Raw genomic sequence first — 19,773 nt, forward strand, 5'->3', positions numbered from 1 at the left:
ATTTGGAATCAAATTTCCCATTTTTTTCTTTATGGTTGGTTGCCATTTGTAGCTGGACTACTTTGTTAGTTCTTCCTACTTTTTAATCCCACTCCACCCTCTGCTGTTCCTTCCCCAACAGTAAGAGTAGAGAAAGGCAGGGGGTTCCCTGACTGCTTTCTTTTTCTTTTTGAAAGCAGGACTAGTAACAAACTGCACCAACCCCCCTGAACCACCACCAACCGCCAATCCAGCTCTTGGGGCCCTAGCATTTACATACCCTCTGAAAAGCTCCCAGAACACTAACCACTGACAATCCTGGAACTACCTACACCTAGTAAACCCCATGCCTTTGCTATGACAATTTGCACCAGACAAATTCCAGCTGTGGTGGTCAGTTTGAAATAGCCCCATATCCCCACACCAGGATCAAAACAAAAACACATTCTTGTATTTCTGGGTTCTTTTGGTTTTGTTATGCTTTTCAAGACATGGTTTCACTGTGCAACCCTGGCTGTCCTGCACTCACTCTGTAGACAAGATCTGCCTACTTCTGCCTCCTGATTGCTGGGATTAAAGGCATGTGTCACCACACTGGGCTATTTCTGTGCTTTTAAAGCAACAAAATTCCAGAATTCTTACTATAAACCTGTACAATGGCTCAGTGGTTAAAGCACTTGTTCCCCTACCCCAAACCTGGACTAACCTCAGCCCAATGTTCTGAGTTCAATCCCAGAGATCCCCACATCTAAGAGAACCAATTCTCTCACATTGCCTTCTGACTATAGGAAACATGGTTCCCAATAAGTAAATGTCAAAATGTTTACCTTTTGCTTATCTTTTAGTGTTAAATGACAGCCTGGAATGTTACTCAGTGGTTGAGTACTTACTTGCCTACTACCTGCAAGGCCCTGGGTTTGAGTCCCAGAATGAACTCAAAAAATGGACAAAATCTCCAAGTAATGTTAAATGTATTCTCTAAGACTATAATGTATTTAACATCAAAATAATCTTTTAAATAACTTCATGTATATTGCATAATTTTACAAATATCTTCAGTAAGACAGGTAAAAACCCCAATGACATCACCAGGAGAGTCAGCTTATTACTGTGAGTAAAACACACCTCTTCAAGAGGCTATAGATTTAAAAGCACTTTTAGTAATTTCTAGGCTGTTACATGAGCCTGCCCCTTTTGGGGTCATATAACTTGGGTTCTATATTAGTGCTTCCCTTGTTGCTAAAACAAAATATCCGAGCAAGACTACTTAAGTGTTTACTTGAATGTAGTATGAGAGGATTCCCAAGATGGTGGGGAAGATATGAAGGCAAGAGTATGAAGCTGCGGGTCAGAGCACAGCCCAGTCAGGACCATCAGAGCCAGCAGCAGTTATCAGCTCATGAAATGGAGCCACCCCAAACTACGGTACTCACCTAGATCGTCCCTCACATGCCAGAGGCTTTCCTTCCAGGTGATTCTGTATCCTGCAGAGTTAACAACCAGTGCTAACTATCACACGCTCTCAGTCTCTTTGTTGTTTAGACAGGTCTCACTGTACAACCCCAGCCGTCCTATGTACACCACACAGTCTTGAACTCACAGATTCGGATGATGAGATTTGGGTGCACACCATGCCCAGCAGATCCTGAATCTCTTTACTGAAAGGTTTTCCCAGTGAAAAATATTGGACTAAAACCTTCACACAATTTACAAAATTTATGCAAACCTATCACTAGATGGCAGTGTATTGCTAGAAATTCAGTAAAGATGACTGGGCTAACACTCAATTGGTAGTGCTTGCTTAATATTGTACGGCCATATACTGGATCTGTCATGTTACAAAGCAAAACTACCATAAAAAACAAAGTATGTTAAAAAAATTAATCACCAGGGCAACTTAATGTGTTCAAAACTTTCACCTGCTCACTTTAATGTATAGTTTACTTTTATGTTCATTGGTGTTCTACCTTCATGTTTATCTGTGTAAAAGTGTCAGATGCCCTGGAACTGGAGTTATAGATAGGTGTGAACTGCCATGTGGGTCCTGGTAATTGAACCCAGGTCTTCTGGAAGAGCAGACAGTGCTCTTAACTCCAGAGCCATCTCTCCAGCCTCAACTGTTCGTTTTCAGGTAATTGAAGTGATTTTTAGAAGAGATCTGCACTAAGATAAACAAATACCACAGTGATCCCTGAGAGGGGGAGGGGAGAGATGATTAGATAGCCAATGGTAAGAACTAGGTTAAATTATGGTATATGAATTTAAGTATCAGATGGGCATTACAGGTAGTCTAAAAATGGGTTGGCTGGGGTGGTCTCTGATTCTCAGTTAGGAGGTAGGTAGAAGCACGTTTCAGAATTCAAAAGCAGCCTGAATGAGATCCTATCTTAAGAGTAAAACCTGTTGTGGTAGCGCATGCAGGTAGGATTTGGTGAAGGAGGTAGGGGCAGGAGTTTGAGAGCAGCTTGAGCTACACATTTTGGGCTGGAGAGATGGCTCAGTGGTTAAGAGCACTGACTGCTCTTCCAGAGGTGCTGAGTTCAATTCCCAGGAACCACATGGTGACTCACAACCATCTGTAATGGAATCCGATGCTCTCTTCTGGTGTATCTGAAGACAGTGACAGTGTACTCACATACATATGATAAATAAACAAATCTTTTTAAAAAAAAAAGAAAAGAAAAGAACAGGGGTTGGGGATTTAGCTCAGTAGTAGAGCGCTTGCCTAGCAAGTGCAAGGCCCTACGTTCGGTCCCCAGCTCCGGAAAAAAAAGAAAAAAGAAAAAAAAAAAAAGGAAGAAAGAAAAGAACAAAGCCAAACAAAGCCAGGCATGGTATTAAAGACCAGCCTAGTCTACAAATCAAATTCCAGGATGTTACACAGAGAAACCCTGTTTTAAAAACCAAACAAAAATACAGAAAAGACAAACTTGCAAACCTGTAGTGTGTATTATATTTGATAATTGTAATGCAGAACTCAGTTCCCAGGCCAACTGGTGTCAATGTTGCTATAGACCATTTTCTACTGCATTTTTACACCTTTAATGAGAAAACTTTATAAAGTTGACAACCATTGAAAATGGCATCCAAAAATTTATAGTCCAAGTACTATGCTTTAGACTGTTTGTTTCTACTTTAACATGCTATCAGAACGTTTCCTTGATTGCCACAGTATTATGCAAAGCAACAGAATGTAAATATAAACAACTTGGCTTCCCTGGAACTTGCTCTGTAGACCAGGCTAGCCCCAAACTCACAGATCCACAGATCTCTGCCCCATGATGGGGAGGCACCTCCCCTGCCCAACATCAATGAGTCTTAAATCTTATTAACTTTTTTTTTTTTTTTTTGAGATAGGGTCTCACTACGTGGCTCTGGCTGTCCTGGAACTCACTACATACTCCAGGCTGACCAGTACAGCACAGTGTGTCCAGGGTCCTGGGTTCAATTCCCTACATGTAAGGAGGCCTGTGACTGAGACCAAAAAGGTAACTGAGTCCTCTGACCTTGCATATGTATTTACTTGCTAAACCCTATTTTGACTGAATGGTGAGGATAAATTTGAAACACTAGCATAGACACCCACAATACTCCAGAGAGCATGGTATGTACCATGCAAAGATTCAAAGGGAGGAACATGTTGATCTGTCTGAAAAACAGGAAAAAAAAAAAAAAAGGCAGAAATAGGCTGAGCACAGTGGGCAAGAGATGAATTAGATCATCTGGTCAGAAAAAGGACCTAGAGCTCAGAAAGGAAGTTCTTAGCACTACAGCCTTACTGAAACAGGGAGCAAGCTACTGCAGGATTCTGATATATGTACTATAGAGACTGTGTGGTATCAAGGCAGAAAGCAGTATGAATACAGAAAGTGGTCCTGGGTATTCATTGATGGGAGATGGGCTGATGTGTTGAATGTGAAATGTGATGGATCAAGGGGAGCTCTCCAAGTTTTAGGAGGTAGCAACTAAAATGTTAGACTCAGTGGAACGCATAGCTGAGATGGATGTACCAATGATTAGAGTTCAGTCTCAGCAGGTTAAGTTCGAGATTCCTATTGTGGATTTTGCCACTAAGCAAAAAAGTTTGGGAGGATTGAAGTAGAAACTGTAATTCTAGCACTTTCGAGACAGGTCTCTCTGGGTTCAAGGCCAGCCTGGTGGAGATCTAGGATAACCAGGGCTATACAGAGAAGACCAGTCTCAAGAAAAAGAAAGGTACAACTTACAGCCATTTAAGTTAAAAAAAAAAAAAAAAAAGGCAAGGCAAACTAGGAAGACTAAACTCCCTTGGGAGTACTCAAAAACAAAGACAGACACACTAAGGATCTTAAAAAATGTGAATTTTACATTTCGTTTGACAGTTCAGTTATGGGCCTAATAAAGGATGTCATGTTCTGTAGTTATTATGTGTGTGAGCAAGGGAAATAACCGGAAAACAACTGCATCATCGTATACTCTCCTCAGATCATTAATCTAAACCAGCCCAATAAAATGGGCTATGAGCTGTAGTCTCTGTGTACAGATATACACCCTACCTTTCTAAGGAATGTGAGTTCTCTAAGGAGCTCGTTTGCTCACAGGATAACCTGAGACCTGCTGCTGGCTGTGAAGCCACCCACCAGTAAATGCACGCAGCTGCTGGCTGAGCATCCTAACTTACACATCTTCTAAACCAGCTGTGTTCCTAGGATGAGTGAGATGCTTCCAGGGGAACACAGGGCTCAATTTTCTACACTCTAAACTTGTATAAGCTTTGATTTATACTATTTAAGAGTTTGCTTGCATGCATATTTATGTACCATGAACATGCCTTGTGTCTTCAGAGTGCAGAAGAGGGCACTCTATCCCCTACAAGTGGAATAACAGCTGTGAGCTGCCACGGAGTACTGGAAATTGAACCTGAATTCTCTGGAAGAACAGCCAGTGCTCCTAATTGCTAAGACATCTTTCTAGACCCTTCCCCAGGTTTTATACCCATCTGTCTACCTGGTATCTGACAGTTAATCAGCAATGTAGAGTAAGTACCAATATTTAAAAAATTTTAAAAATTATGTACACATATATGTGTGTGTGTGTGCGCACGTGTCCATGGAGGTTAAATACTACCAGATACTAATGCTGAGGACCAATCTTGGATGCTTACCAAGAAAAGTACACACTCTTCACCGCTAAGCCAATTCTTCTGTCCTGCATAAATATTTGTATGATACTTTAAGAAAATGAAGTATTACTTGAGCTGCTTACTATACCCTGACTTAAATACAAAGCATCTCACAAGATCTATGTAAATAGGTACTCAAGATTTCTGGAAGTGAATATTTATAAACATATTCCTAATTTCAGTTTAATTATCAATATAACTTAAAAAATAAGACTTAGTGTGATAGGGACGGACAAATAACTGTAAAATGAGAATCCCAAGAGTATTTTCTAACTTCCACTCATTTTTCTGCCCATCACAACTCCTCAGAGCTTTTTATTGTAAAATCTTCCATAAAGTGTGAGGGAAAAATGAAAGGCTAAAAGTACAAAAGCAGTTCTGTAACGCACAGCCTCAGGCAGGGAGTAAATGGGTAAGCTGTATGTTGTGGCTAGGCGACAACCACCAAAGTGCAAGTTAAGGTGACAGCTTGTCTGCAGCTTTATGCATTTATCTCCTCCTGGGAAACAGATGCAGGCAAATGGACTGCCACAAATAAATGAAGCCTAAACCTCGATGCATGCCAAGCCTTAATAGAGCTAAGAATATCACTTCTCCTAAATATAAGCCACACTTACACGATGGTATTCTCAACTTCTACTTCAAATAAATATTGTAAACTTCCTACCACCTAAGTACAAACCTATAAGCTTTGATGTATTTATTCTCCTTTGAAAGAACTTTTCTGTTTCCATCCAAGAAAGTAGTACTCAGTACTACTGAACTCGATGAGTACTTTGCTTCCTAAAACAGAAGTATGACCATAGCAATGGACCTTCCTTTTTACCACTGGTCCAAGTTCTTAGCAAATTTATCTCCATCTTAACTAAAGGTTACATAACTTAAGATTTAACCCCAGTTCTCAACTTCAAAATCATGACTACATGATTATAAAATGGAAAGCAAAAATACTAAATGTGCACCCTTTGTCTTCCAATGTACTCCATCGTCACTGCTGCAGCCTTACACAAGCCCTTCATTTTCACTCTATGCTACCTCACTCTCTCCCTTGTAGTTCATCTCCTGATTAAGTAGTAAACTTCATTGTCCTACCTCCCTCATCTCTTTCCCAATTTAATCTGTAAAGATGCTTTGAAATGCTAACTGAATCCTGCCACTTCACACACACTCCTCACTCCCTGAGACACTGAGGGAATTTGGGAGGTGTGGGCAACTGTGCTTGTGTACAGAGGCAATCCACAGGAGTTAACTCTCTCCTCACACCACAAAGCCCCATGACTCCCATGCTCCTCAACACCTGCTTCAGGCAATCAAGCATCCTTCAAATTTCTACCTACCACACTGAACTCTCCTGCCAACAGGTCCGTTAGGAGCTTCCCTCTTTGCCAGGCCTAACTCTCCGGGTTTCAGTAGTATAATGTTCAGGAAAGAAGCTAAAGCTTTCATAACTGAGTGTGGGGACTTTCCTCCCATTAAATGTAGGGCCTACCTGGGTAACCGCACTGGCTACAGAAACCCGATGGTGTGTGACTCCTAAAGCCCAAGTAAAAGCCAGAATACAGTGGCGTGCACTTTCCATCTCAGCACTCATACTGATCACAAACCTGCTAGGCGGAGTGTGCCACTCTGGCAGAGACAAGGGGAGGCTATCTAAAAGTGGAAAGCAAGAACTGACCCTGTATGTTGTCCTCTGATCTGACAGGTTAAGTGCCTGCACAACAAAAATAGAGATAACTGCTAACTTACTTTGGCTGGCCTCAAACTTGAGTCTCGCCTTCCACTTCCAGGTGCTGGCAATTACAGGCACACAGTACCGCACACCCAGCTGACTCTATGGACTTTTGAAAAGGCCCATAAAGTACCTATTTCATGGTTAGGAAACCCAAATAGGAAGACTAGGAAAATCATCTTAAATCCCTTCTTTAGCAGGGAGACACAGCTTTACCCAGGTGGGAGCTGTAATTCAGTTGTTAGAGTGCTTGACTATCATGCAGGAGGCCTTGGGTTTCAGTCCCTAGCTCTGCAGAAAATGGGAATGGCACTGTGCCTGTTATGACAGCACTTAAACATGGCAGGCAGGAGGATCGCAAATTCAATGTCATCCTCATCTATACTTAAATGTGAAGCAATGCAGGCTGTGGCTGGTTCCTTTTTAATTTGATGTGTTCTTTACTCAAGATATTCCCACTAACTTTACAGTTACATGCTCTTTGATGTTACATAAGGCTAAAAAGCGCCTCAAGTTATTCCAAAAAATGCAACTTTAAAAATGCATAAAGATGGCTGGAGAGATGGCGCAGCAGTTAGGAGCACTGACTGCTCTTCCAGAGGTCCTGAGTTCAATTCCCAGCAACCACATAGTGGCTCACAACCACCTGTAAAGGGATCCGATGCCCTCTTCTGGTGTGTCTGAAAGACAGCTGCAGTGTACTCATATACATAAAGTAAATAATTTTTTTTTAAAAAAATGCATAAAGAAACCTAAAATGCTACACAAGCACTGATGGCAACCTGCATTATTATTATTTTTTTTTTATTTGGAACTGGGAACCGAACCCAGGGCCTTGCGTTTGCTAGGCAAGCATTCTACCACTGGGCCAAATCCTCAACCCCGGCAACCTGCATTATTTCAATCTAAATTATTTAGCATTGTTACTGAGAAATCAAATTGCTTAGTATTGTTATTGAGAAATTAGTATTTGCACATAAGAATTTGTTCAGAGCTTCAACTGTATATCACATATGTCTTTCTTTGTTAAAAGACTACCCAAAGACGGCCTGAATCTCATCAGATGAGGAAACTTCTGATCCCAAGTGCTCAGATTACAGATGTGCCCTACTGCGTCAGCTCTTATTGGTGCCATGTATCAAACCCAGACTTCCAGCGCTGTATGCAAGTACTCTGCACCAACTGAGTTATATCTCCAGCCCCAGTGGATCAAATATTTGACGAACTAATCTGTTCTTTAAAAGTATGTCCCATAATGTTCCTAAGTTAACTGGTAAAGTATGTTGCTATGATCCAAAAATGTTAATTCTAAAGGATTAGTGAGGTTCATAATCTTCTTAAGATGAGGCAACTATATTTTAGCCAGATGTCTAAGCAAGTAAAGCTGATGCCACCTAACCCCTGCAAGTTGTCCTTCCACCTCCACATTTGGGCCATGGCTGGACATGCACGTATGTATGCATGCATGCATACGAAATGGATTTAAACTTTTAAAATATGCCAGGAGAAAATAGCCACTCTCAAAAGTGTTGACTTAGACAAAATATACATGAAAGTCTAATCTTTCATATTGCATTTCCCCAATAGATATTATTCAAGGGTAAAGGAAATAGTTACCAAAATTATAAGCCAAACAAAAAGAGCAAACTGCAAAGTCTTACGAAAACTTTTTTATTTTCCATACAAGATAAATACCATGCTTGTTACTAGCGCAGTTTAAGGCCAACAATGGCCATATAGAAAACTGCTGAACAGTCACCTAAATGCTAAAGAAAGAAAAGACAAAGTAAACATTAAACACAAATTTGCAAGTACAAACATTTTAATAAAATGGGAATGAGCCTTTTGAAAGAAGCTAATATGGAAGTCTAGTTTTCATGGACATCAAAAGAATGCCTATTGAATGGAATATCACCTTACCTTTTGCACAGAAATCTTATGAAGTCACCACATTCAATAGCTAAATCAAGACTTTCTTTGGCCTTCTGGTATTAGACAACTTATTTACAGAGGGGGATCATAACTCATAGGTACTGTAATATGATACAATTTTTTTAATTGTTAAGGGTTTTCCATAAAAATTTGTAAAACAACTTTGTAAGGCTGTGCTGGGCTGTAAACTATTTGCTAATATACCATGGGATGCAAGGAAGGAATAATAGACCTTTTCTTAAGGCTAAAGTCATAAATGTTATAGTTGCAGTCCTCAAAATGCATTATGATTCACCTCAAATGATCATTTCTCATTAAATACCACCTGAGTACTACAATTTCCAAAGTAAAAAAATGAAAAAAAAAACCATGAATTATCACTGAATTTTAAAATAATTTGCACACAGAAATGCTGAGAAGTGTTACACAGTAAAGTGTAAACTTTTGAAATGAAGTACTTTTACTAAAATGAAGGGTATATCCAATCATGAAGTGAGTGTGATTTACTCCCATGGTGGAGTTTTAGGGTACTTTGATATGGAAACTGCTCGTAGTATTTACTATCCACGAATACCATTCAAGACCTGTGTGACTTCAATTCAATGCTACCTAATATTTTAGATGTCTCCCGTTACAACATAATTAATGTAGCAGGAAGCCTTTAAAATCTGCCTACATGTAACCAAGAGTTCATACGCCCCATATGAAAACCGTAGTAGCTATATATTCAGTGAATGCCAACTACCTGGAACTTTAAAGAAACATTGGGCTAAAACCAACCTAAATTGGGCTAAAACCAAGCTAAAGCAACCTGGACATAATACAATGGCCTGGATATTGAGAATATCATAAATTCATATTGCTTCCTTCTAATGCTAAGAAAGAAGAGTGTAAGAACTTCCTCCCAGAAGCCTAGACGCATGGTACACTTTCTGTTTTGACTTAAAATGAAACTAATTCTAAATCTTGATTTAAATAAAATCTAAATTAAAAAAAAAATCTCACGATATGAACACAGAAAACACCACATATAAGGCCACATCTCAAGAAATTCATAATTTTTGGTTGAATGTTTATTTAAAAATTAGTCTAAGGCTTCTAGGAGTCAAGTTGCTAAAAATAAATACACCAGTGTTTAAACTGAATATTAATGTTAACACATACACTATAAGAACATAAAAATAGAATGCTTTGCTACAAAAACCCTACTTAATATATTTTAGCACAAAAAAATGTCTAGTATGTACAATGAAAAAGCGTGCATTTAGTAAGAACACACAACCAGGGGAAACATTTACAGAGGCCCATGGGATGCAAATGAAGTTCATGAATAAAATTTAAAAATCAGTTTATCTGTGCAATAGCAAGAATCTCAACACTGTATTCTCAGTAAAGAATCAGAACATAAACTTCCTCTTAAAATAACTTAAGCTGAAGCTTAAAACACAATATTGGGGCCACCTTGCAAGATACAAACAATGCAATGACCATTTGGGTAGCAAAACTAAAATGTTAAGAGCACTCCAATCGGAGTCCTGCAGTAGCATCTCATTGTATGAAACAGAATGTACTTAGGCTATTGGCACATTTCAACACAGGGAAAGAGAAAGTCTTACCCTTTTCAACAATTTCCCCCCTTTACTATAAAATATTATACAACGTTCATGAAAACTTCCATGTTTATTTTTAGAACTGACTTTAAACTAGTAAAAACTAAAGCAACAGTCTCCATAGGAGAATCAAATCAAAATAATACCTTAAGCTACATGCTATTTGTAAATTCCAAATTGTAGTTAACTGCTTAAGATTATAGGTTAAGGAGACATTAAATGGCCTAACATGTATGATCAATAGCTATAGCAAGTCACTAAAATCTTGCTCATCTTGCTGATGAAAGCTGACAAAACATACACACATGTAAATGTACACTGAAAGAATCCTTTCTACAAATGTATTTCCTTTACCTCAAAGCAGTATATTGAATTCAAAGTGCTGCTCCAGGAGAAATACCATGTGGGCGCTTTACCAAGCATCTGGAATTTTAACTACTAGTTGCAAGGAATGTGACTGCACAGCACTAGGCAATGCTAGGATTCAAGACAAACTCAAGCTTGCTTTCACTGCCACTATATGAACCACAATTTCTTAAAAACTCTCCCTAGTTCCTTTTTTCTTCTGACTTTTTCTTCTCTTTAGTTCATTTGCCTGCCTGTCTGTCTGCCTGTCTCTATCTCTCTCTCTCTCCTTTTTTTTTTTTTTTTTTTTGGTGTCTTTGTAAAATTTTATCTCTTTGGATTGTTTTTACACATTAAAAACCAGTTTTCAAATGAAACTGACTCCTCAACAACAGAAGGCTTTGACAAATAAAACAAGGTTTGCAATGTTTACTTTTACTGCTGACATTCATGTGTTATCAGGGAGGAGACACTGTAAAACTAGACAAACCAAGGTTATTTTATTTCTTCCTGACAACACTTAAAATAATGGACTAGCAGCAGCAAACAATGCTAGTCCACTCTGTCTGCGTCCAAAGTCAGGTAATAGAATAAGCTGGGCAAGAGGGTGACATACAGAGAGCAATAAGAGTTCCAACTCATTTTTAAAAAAGAAAAAAAGGTAATAAAGGATTAAAATTAGTACAAAATCTCCAGTTTCATTTCAAGTATATGTATTTTTGATTCCATTTTAAAAATGTTCAGAGAAGTTCTATCTATGGGCATTGTACTTACCTTTTAATCTCACTATCAACTAATCTTAATCTCCCTTGTAAACACATGTATGTCCACACGGCTTCACATTAGGGTATTGTAATTAAACTATTAAAAAAGCTAAGAAATGACAAAAACTTACAATACCTATATACAAAACAAAATAGATTTTGATACAACTCTCAAATCAAAAGGTAATTGCATTTCAACAAGATTAAAACTTAAGAAAAATCATTTCTGAGAGCTAACAACAGTTTGGGTAAACACCAATGATCCCTTGCAAAAAATACTCTGCTCACAAAATGTTTTAAAATGAACTGACAGTGGTATGGATATTTTTGAGTATTTTAAAAGCAGAAAGGATGAAACTGAAGAAGAAAAGTACAAATGTCTCAAGCTGCACACTCTCGACCTATGGTACATGCCTTAGGCACTGCGCTTAAATTTAGGTAAACTTTAAGATCTTTTAAAACATATTTAACACAAATTAGCTTAAGGACTTTATCTAAAAATTCTTTAGGAATTCAGATTTTTATCTTCCTATAAAAATAGGCAATCAAATTAACAGTTTGTTTCTGCTAATTTTGCAGAACACATGCTAGCCAGGTGTGTTTAATACAACCTTTTATTAAGGCTGGATTAAAAAAAAAAAAACAACTGATAACTAACTCTAATCAAGCATAGATCAACAAAGTTACAGGAATATACACAGAATTCCTCGAACCATGAAGACAGTGTAACTATAATTTTTCATTATTCACACTGAAGAATACAACCCAATGTTAATAAACATCATACCCCTCAGAAATTTTTATCAAGTACAATACTAGGGCTTTCTTTACTCATTTATCTTGCTGTGTGGCCATAATTACACTGCCTATGGCACCATCAGCATGAAACAGTAAATTACTGCATGAAATCAGAATTATCAAAATCTATCTTAAAAGCTAGCAGTTCACAATTTTCATTTCAGTATATCTGGGTTGTAATTAAGCTGCACTACTGTAGCAAATACATGAATTTTTACCAAAAATGTTACAACCTTCAATTTTTTGACCCCTAACACATTGAATGGATTGCTCTGTCAGATTTCAGTTTTTACACGTTTACATACCATTCAGCAAAATCACAAGCTAACTAGGTAAAAACAGCTAGAAAAGCAGAATATAGAAATATTAAATACCCATGTAATCACCTATTCTAATATCAAAATCAAGGGCAATAGACACTTAATTAGTCATGTTTAATTCACTGAACGCAAGATTAGATTGATGCATATCCAAACACGCTATTGCAATGCTTTTTTAAAGGACAGTAAAAATGTTGTCATAGTAACATTATCTTTAGATATTGCTGAACACAAGACTTTCCCTGAGGTGTAAACATCAAATAACTTGAACAGCTTTACACATCAGCCCCATTAAACAGTTTATTACAACACTACATCTATTGTAATCAAATTGGTGCTGTTTACAGACATTATCATATGAACATTTTAACAAGAACAAACTACTATAAAAACAAGCATTTACTTGACTTTTTCCAATTGCTTGCACATTATAATGGCCAAATATATAACCAGTAATAAAGTTGCAAAAGCTATTAACTTTTTAAATCACACAGTTTCCTTCAAATAAAACAGTTAAGCAACATAAAAAATAAAAGTAGAGCTACTGGTTACCATTTATGCAGATTTGCTTTATTCAGATCTATTCCTGTTCAGTTTATCCATGAATCCTTACAGGTTCAGTTCAATCAAGAAGCAAACTGCTGGACAAGCGTCACTTTCCCCGTGAAGACTGCTTTGTCTTGGAAGGTGTTCCTCTTCCTTCAGCTGTAATGTGTCAAAATTTGTGATGTAGATTTTGCTATTCCCCAGAATACACAAAAAAATGTTGGCTTAGCTATACATACACAAGTCGTGCAACTAGTCACTGTTAGGGATTCTAACACAAAATAAAAAGTAACTCAAACAGTAGCTGCTTACATGATGGAGAAATGCTCCTATAAATTGAATTTATAAATTCAAAATAAATTCTTATATTTCATTCTTTACGTATTAATTCCTTTGAAATTTAGTGATTCTCATATGAAGACCACTGTTTTGTGCAAAAATGGTAATTTTAAAAAGAACAAAGTCACAGTAACAAATGAAAAAACAGCAGCTACTGTTTCTGGGATGATGAGAACAACCGTAAGTCATTGTCTAAAATATGCACACTACAAAATAAATGGGAAAATGCTTGGATTTGAATGTAGATATTTTTCATTCATCCACATATCAATGTATTTAACAAATGCTGAACTGAATATAAAAATGCAGTGAAATTTACAAATTAACTGTATTTGACAGCATACACGAACTTCTGCCAATTTGTTATAAACCAATGGAGTTCCATGTTACAGAATTTATAAGTAAATACCTCAATATGGTCATTAGATATGACATCCACATACAAATCTTTAGACACAATACAATTTAAGACATTACTTTCTTCTACTTCACCTATATCCACTAGCCCAACACAAACTAATGAGTATCTACAATGATGAGTCTCATCGAAAACTTACATAAAGAGGGAGAGGGGAACCCAACAATAAAATTGATACTATAGGTTCAGGAATACATATTTATGTAAATGTCAAGTAAATGTCCAAAAAAAATCATTAATTTAAAAACGATCACTTTTATACCAAATATTTAAAATAGAAATATTAAGGGATATTTTAATATTTTTCAAAAGCACATAATACTTAGTGGCATTCTGTCATAAAAATAATTTTGAAAGATCCTTTGTTTTATAATTAGGATGAATTTTGGTAACAACTATGAATTTTGTGTTCATTTCTCTATTGGGAGAATCTTAAGAATATCAGTGTGTATAGACACATCCATCCTCCCTAGTAAAACCTTAAATCTTAAAAGTACAAAAGGAGTCTTTCAACTACCTTGTTTAAAGAGTCATTTAAACTATTCTAGAAATCACCCTTTGTACCTTCACTTTCATGATGTGTTGATAGGCTTATACAGAGGAATTATTTAACAGAAAAAAACTACAACATCAGTTTTCAAATGTTTTAGTTTTACAGGTTAAAATTTTGGTAGATATCTTTGTTTACTGGGATTGATGCTAAAGACTGAATTCAGGACTCCACAACATACTAATCCCATTACCTACACTAACACTTCCAGCATTAGTGACATTTAAAAACATTAGAGAAAGATATGGCAGGTATTTTAATCTACAAAAAAAGATTGCGGAAAATTCATAACCCTACTAAAAAAGAAATGTTATCTCCCCTAATATTTTTGTTTTGTTATAAAGGATGAAGAATGAGTCACCAAGAGAAAAATTACTTAATGTTACAATTCCCGGGTGAGGGGGTAGGGTGATATCAATCTTTCAAAAAGCCACGGGGTATATATATTACCATGACCCCAATGGAAACTTACTACTTGTATAGAGGAAATCCTGTCGTGAGGTCATAAAACACACGTTTATGCAGAACCAAAGCACTCATCTTTTGCTTCATTAGATTATAGATAGGTCTTTACTAATTGATAAATCTTCAAATTTTACCATACAGACATAAAATTTAGGGAATAGTTTAGAAACTTTTATTTCTAGTTCTAAACACTTTACATAAACACAAATTTTACAATCTCAAACGGAAGCAAAATTTGAAGGCAATACAACCCATTTCCAATAATCCAACTCCATATGATAGACTCGAATGTCTAAGTAGACATCTACATAAACAAAGATATTAAAAAGCTTAAAAGTAACAAATACATTTGATGCCCGTATGTTCAAAATTGCATTTGATCAAATCTGTAATGTCAAAGCCACACAGTTACTTGCTTTACCTGTCAGCTATGAAAAGGAACCTACACAAACAGCTGTTACATGAACTAGCCTTAGAGTCTGCAAGCTAAAGCAAGCAGTAAAATTTGAATAGACTGAAATGCCTATATTTTGAGATAATGAACTCTCAATTATGAGCGACTCAAATTGAGTGTTTGTTAATTATATATGCAATCTTGGTATTATTCATATTTTAAAACTCATGGTAAATTAATCTTTTTTAAGTAAAACATTTGAATATTTATTTGATAAAGATTTCTCATAGGTTTTTATGTTGAGTGTTTGCTCTTATTTCTGAAACAGGGTATTAGTATAGAGGCCTGGCTAGCATGAAACTTCACATGTAAACCAGGCTGGTCTGAAGCTCACAGCATCCTCCTGCATCAGTAGTCTCTTTAGGTGTTAAGGTCACAGGTGTGCACTATCACACTCAGCTCTTACAGGTTTTCATAGTAATGTGTTGAAGGATCCTCACATAATTTTAGAAATGCAATTGCTTTTAAATTAATAAAATCTATATTTCTATATCTGAAAATTTCTCCTTAATGAAGAATGGGCATGAGGTAGGCAATAGAAGCATCTAAACATATTAACTCTTCCTGAGTTTCTTCTTATATTGACTAAAACACAGTACATTAAAAAAAATCCATTTATTACTAATGTTAACAAAAAAAGTTCATAGCCCCTTTTCTCTGAACATACTTACCCCATTTCAACTAAATCACTTTATTACTGTACAAAATACACAATGAAGAATCCTATGCAATTGACTACACAGAAAGATACTGCATCACAAAAAAGAAAACGAAAGAAAAAAAACTTTGTGCCAAAGAGAGTCACTCAAAAAATATGGATATTTCAAAATAAGCTGGTTGTTATTTAGAATTCACCCACTGTCAAGAGTTAGAACTTGCTAACTACAGAACACAAAAGCATAAATTTACAGAACATGAATGTGTTACTCTACTCTTACTGGTTAGTAGGTTTCCTTTAAACAATACTAACTGAATTTATTTAAAACATTATGTATTCCAAACAATCCAATATACAAACTAAACAATGGCAAAAATATCACACTGAGATGAGGTGAGGGCAGGTGACTCACACTGGCACTGAATTTTTTTAAGACAGAACATCAATTATTTATAAACAAAACTATATTCTTAAACCACAGTGAGCAAAACAGACTATATATCCACCCAAGAGGCCACTTTCTACCCTCTCTTGTCACATCAAGAAAAACAGTAGATAGATTTTACACATACTAAAACTCTGAGAAATCAGAAAAGAAACGAGAGCCAGCATGGCGAGATGAAGCGGAGCGGCTGATATATGGAAACCACAAGAGAGCAACTCGGGGACACTAGGCAGGTAGCAACACGTCATCTAAGACTTGCAGAAGTACTCTGGAAATCTTGTTAACAGACAGTTATCATTCACCAGGCAATAAAAAAGAATTTAATTTTCATAAAAGCCTCAACATAACACTCCTAACAAGATGGAACATCTTAATATAAAAGAAATGATTTTCTTTGGACTTTCCCCCAAATTAACACAAGCTATATATAATAACCTGGATAAAAACACAAAGTATCCTAGATCCTATGCAGTAATTAAATCCAAGTACATGACATTTATGGTAGAAGTAATCACACGCCCATACTCTTAGAGTTATAACCCAGATTCCAAATACAGTATCTTAGGGGGGAAAAGTAATCATTTGAGAACATGAGAATCTCATAAATTAGTAAGAAAACCCTGAATAAAAAGCATCTAGAAAAGGAATGTGCTTTCTTTGTTCTTCAGTACACAGAACTCAGTTGTGAACACAAACTGCTGAGTGGGGCTATTCTAAACAAGTTGTCAGAGCAACACAACCAAGGCAAGGAGCTCGGCTGCGACTGAACAGTAGCATTATTCCTGTGAGAACAAAACCTTACAGCTTTTATTTTGCTCAGAGTGGTCTGAGAATAGAGGCAAAAATTACAGAATATGAAGCACAATGCATTTATACATTGAAATTTACAAAGCTGTTATTTTTCTTGAAGTATTATTACCTATTTGAACTCCGATATGGAAAACTTTTAGAAAAACTAATACATTTTTTTCAAATGAGAATGCAATTAACATTACTCAACAGTTCAAACACAAAAAAACTTAGGATGGGACAGACATTAACAGCTGTCAACATCACACTTCCAGAACCTGCCCTTTACCACCACCACCATCACTTGACAGTATGTTACATCATCGACTTATACAGAGACTGACATTCACTTTATTGGTGAAGTACTTCTAATTCCATTTACAAGGACGTTCAAAAGGACTCATATTTAAAAACTTCTAAAGAGGTCAACAGACCTTATAATGGTAATAAAATTTGCAAATAGATTTGCACTTCAATATATGTATTTATGCCCACCCCACCCTCTTACATCTACTTCCACAATAAATACTGTTTGGTACGGCAAAGGTACAATAATCCAGGAAAACATATTTTTTTCTTTCCCCCACTGTAAATACTTGTAAAATTTTGCTTGGATGAAGAAGGCACATAACAATATTACAACTCAATCTCAATTCTGGTTAATGTACAAACAAAACATGGGATTTGGGAAATGATACATCACTGATTGCAAAAAACTGCATACTAAGAAACTGTAGTTAATGTCTGAATGACGTGGGACTCGAATCATGACATAGTTAGGTGATTACTCTTGACTGCAGTGTAAATTCAATGTAAAATTAACAATGCATACTTAGTTTACTAGATTAATTTTATGAAAACCTGTTTTTAAAAAAAAACTGCTAATTAAAGCTACGTATGAACTGGCTTAGAGGCCCCTTGATGGACACACTAAATTACTGAATATGTATCCAATTTCACTATCATATCTTTGGTAACTATAAGATGGTGGATAAACTGGAAAGTCTAAAATAAATACATAAACAAACAAATAAAAATACAACTTGTAAACTTGGTACCTTACCAAATAACAGATAATTAGACATTTCAAGTATTAACTTGATCCCAATCCACCCTAAGGGATACTTTAACTAGAAATAAAAAAAAAAAAACCTCATTTAAAATTTAGTTTAGATTTGTATGATACAATAACCAATTTTTATATCCAAACAGTACCAATTCTAGTAATTTTAAAATAGAGAAATGTTTTAAAAATTAAAATTTTAGTGTAACATATAACCAGTAAAAAGGTTTTGATAAATACTCAAGATGTAAGACAAAGTAGAAAATGGGTTTCCTCACTTCATAAAGCCCTTAAACTGTTATGAAACTTGTATTTCATAAAAATTACCTTACATTTTTTTTCTTTTTCAAAAGGGATCTTGGGTGAGTGTGTATGTGTGTGATGATTAAAGAAACTACTAGTCACAAAATTATACACGATAAAGCCAATTACAATTTAAATATTAACAATTTTCAGACTGGATTTTCAGTAAGTTTCTGTAAAATTTACTTCTAAGTATACTTATAAAGGCTTTGTTTTGAATCTACTTTAATGCCAATGTGTTTACAGAATTGATAACCTGCCACATTCAAGATTCACAGTGCTCTTGTCCCACTCTTCATGAGTAAACACTGCTCACAAATAGAAAATAAAATTACATGTAAAAATGAAGCATAAACAGACAATTCATTCTACTTTATGAAAAAATGTACACAGGAATTTTAAAATACAGAAAAAAAAGACAATGATCATGGTTTATGAATGAAACAAAGAAAATTATTCCCAAGTATTTCTCACTTGGGATGTATGGCTTGGCACAATTTTAAGTTTTTAGATATGAACCCTAAATCCAGTTTATGCTTTCTTTGCAAATAAAAGATAGTGTTCCTTTAAAAATAATATCAAATGCTAGCAATTCTCATCTAAAAGTGATTTTTAAAAGGGAAAAAAACCTCTTTCACTGCTGAAAAACATCTTTTTGTATTGTAACCTATTATAGTATTAGATTTTCTTTAAAGGTTTCAGGGACAAATTAAATTAATTCTAGGAAGGAAGAATAAAAATTTTATTTTTAAAAATCCAAGCACATAAATATTTTATAAATATTTTAAAATCACATGCAAACAATGTATGTGATTACAAGAATCCCAATTTTCAAATTTAGAAGTACATAATGAGTCCTCTTGATTATTTTTCTTGCTTTAAGACTATGAAAATCTGAAATCTAAAAGTCAGAGATAACTCATGAATATTCAAGGAGGAAAAGGTCAAAATTATTTACCTGTGATGGCTTACCTGTTTTCAGATGTTTCCAGAAGATTAAATCAGAACAAGTACTTGGACCACTTAAAATGTAGGTATATTTACTGTATAAACAACAGCCTTGGAGTTATAATTACTGTTAACAACACACACATATAAATAAAAT

The 19,773-nt window shown here is 35.8% G+C and overlaps 1 protein-coding gene across 14 annotated transcripts in view; it reads right to left on the reverse strand.

The window, feature by feature from the left end:
* The window catches only part of Cpsf6 (cleavage and polyadenylation specific factor 6), an 89,260-nt gene that overhangs the window by 36,132 nt on the left and 33,355 nt on the right, over nucleotides 1-19,773 (reverse strand). For 8 of the 14 annotated variants that reach the window (XM_063263234.1, XM_063263233.1, XM_039078740.2 and 5 more), the window contains one exon: nucleotides 8,525-13,343. The exons of 1 other annotated variant lie outside the window; for it this stretch is intronic. The gene's annotated coding sequence lies outside the window, so the exon portion shown is untranslated. Of the gene's footprint in view, nucleotides 1-7,906; nucleotides 19,712-19,773 lie in introns of those variants that run through there. 5 more of the 14 variants (XM_063263232.1, XM_063263230.1, XM_063263228.1 and 2 more) reach the window with 2 other exon arrangements.

Source organism: Rattus norvegicus, chromosome 7, assembly GCF_036323735.1.
Source record: "Rattus norvegicus strain BN/NHsdMcwi chromosome 7, GRCr8, whole genome shotgun sequence".
Classification (NCBI taxonomy): Eukaryota; Metazoa; Chordata; class Mammalia; order Rodentia; family Muridae; genus Rattus; species Rattus norvegicus.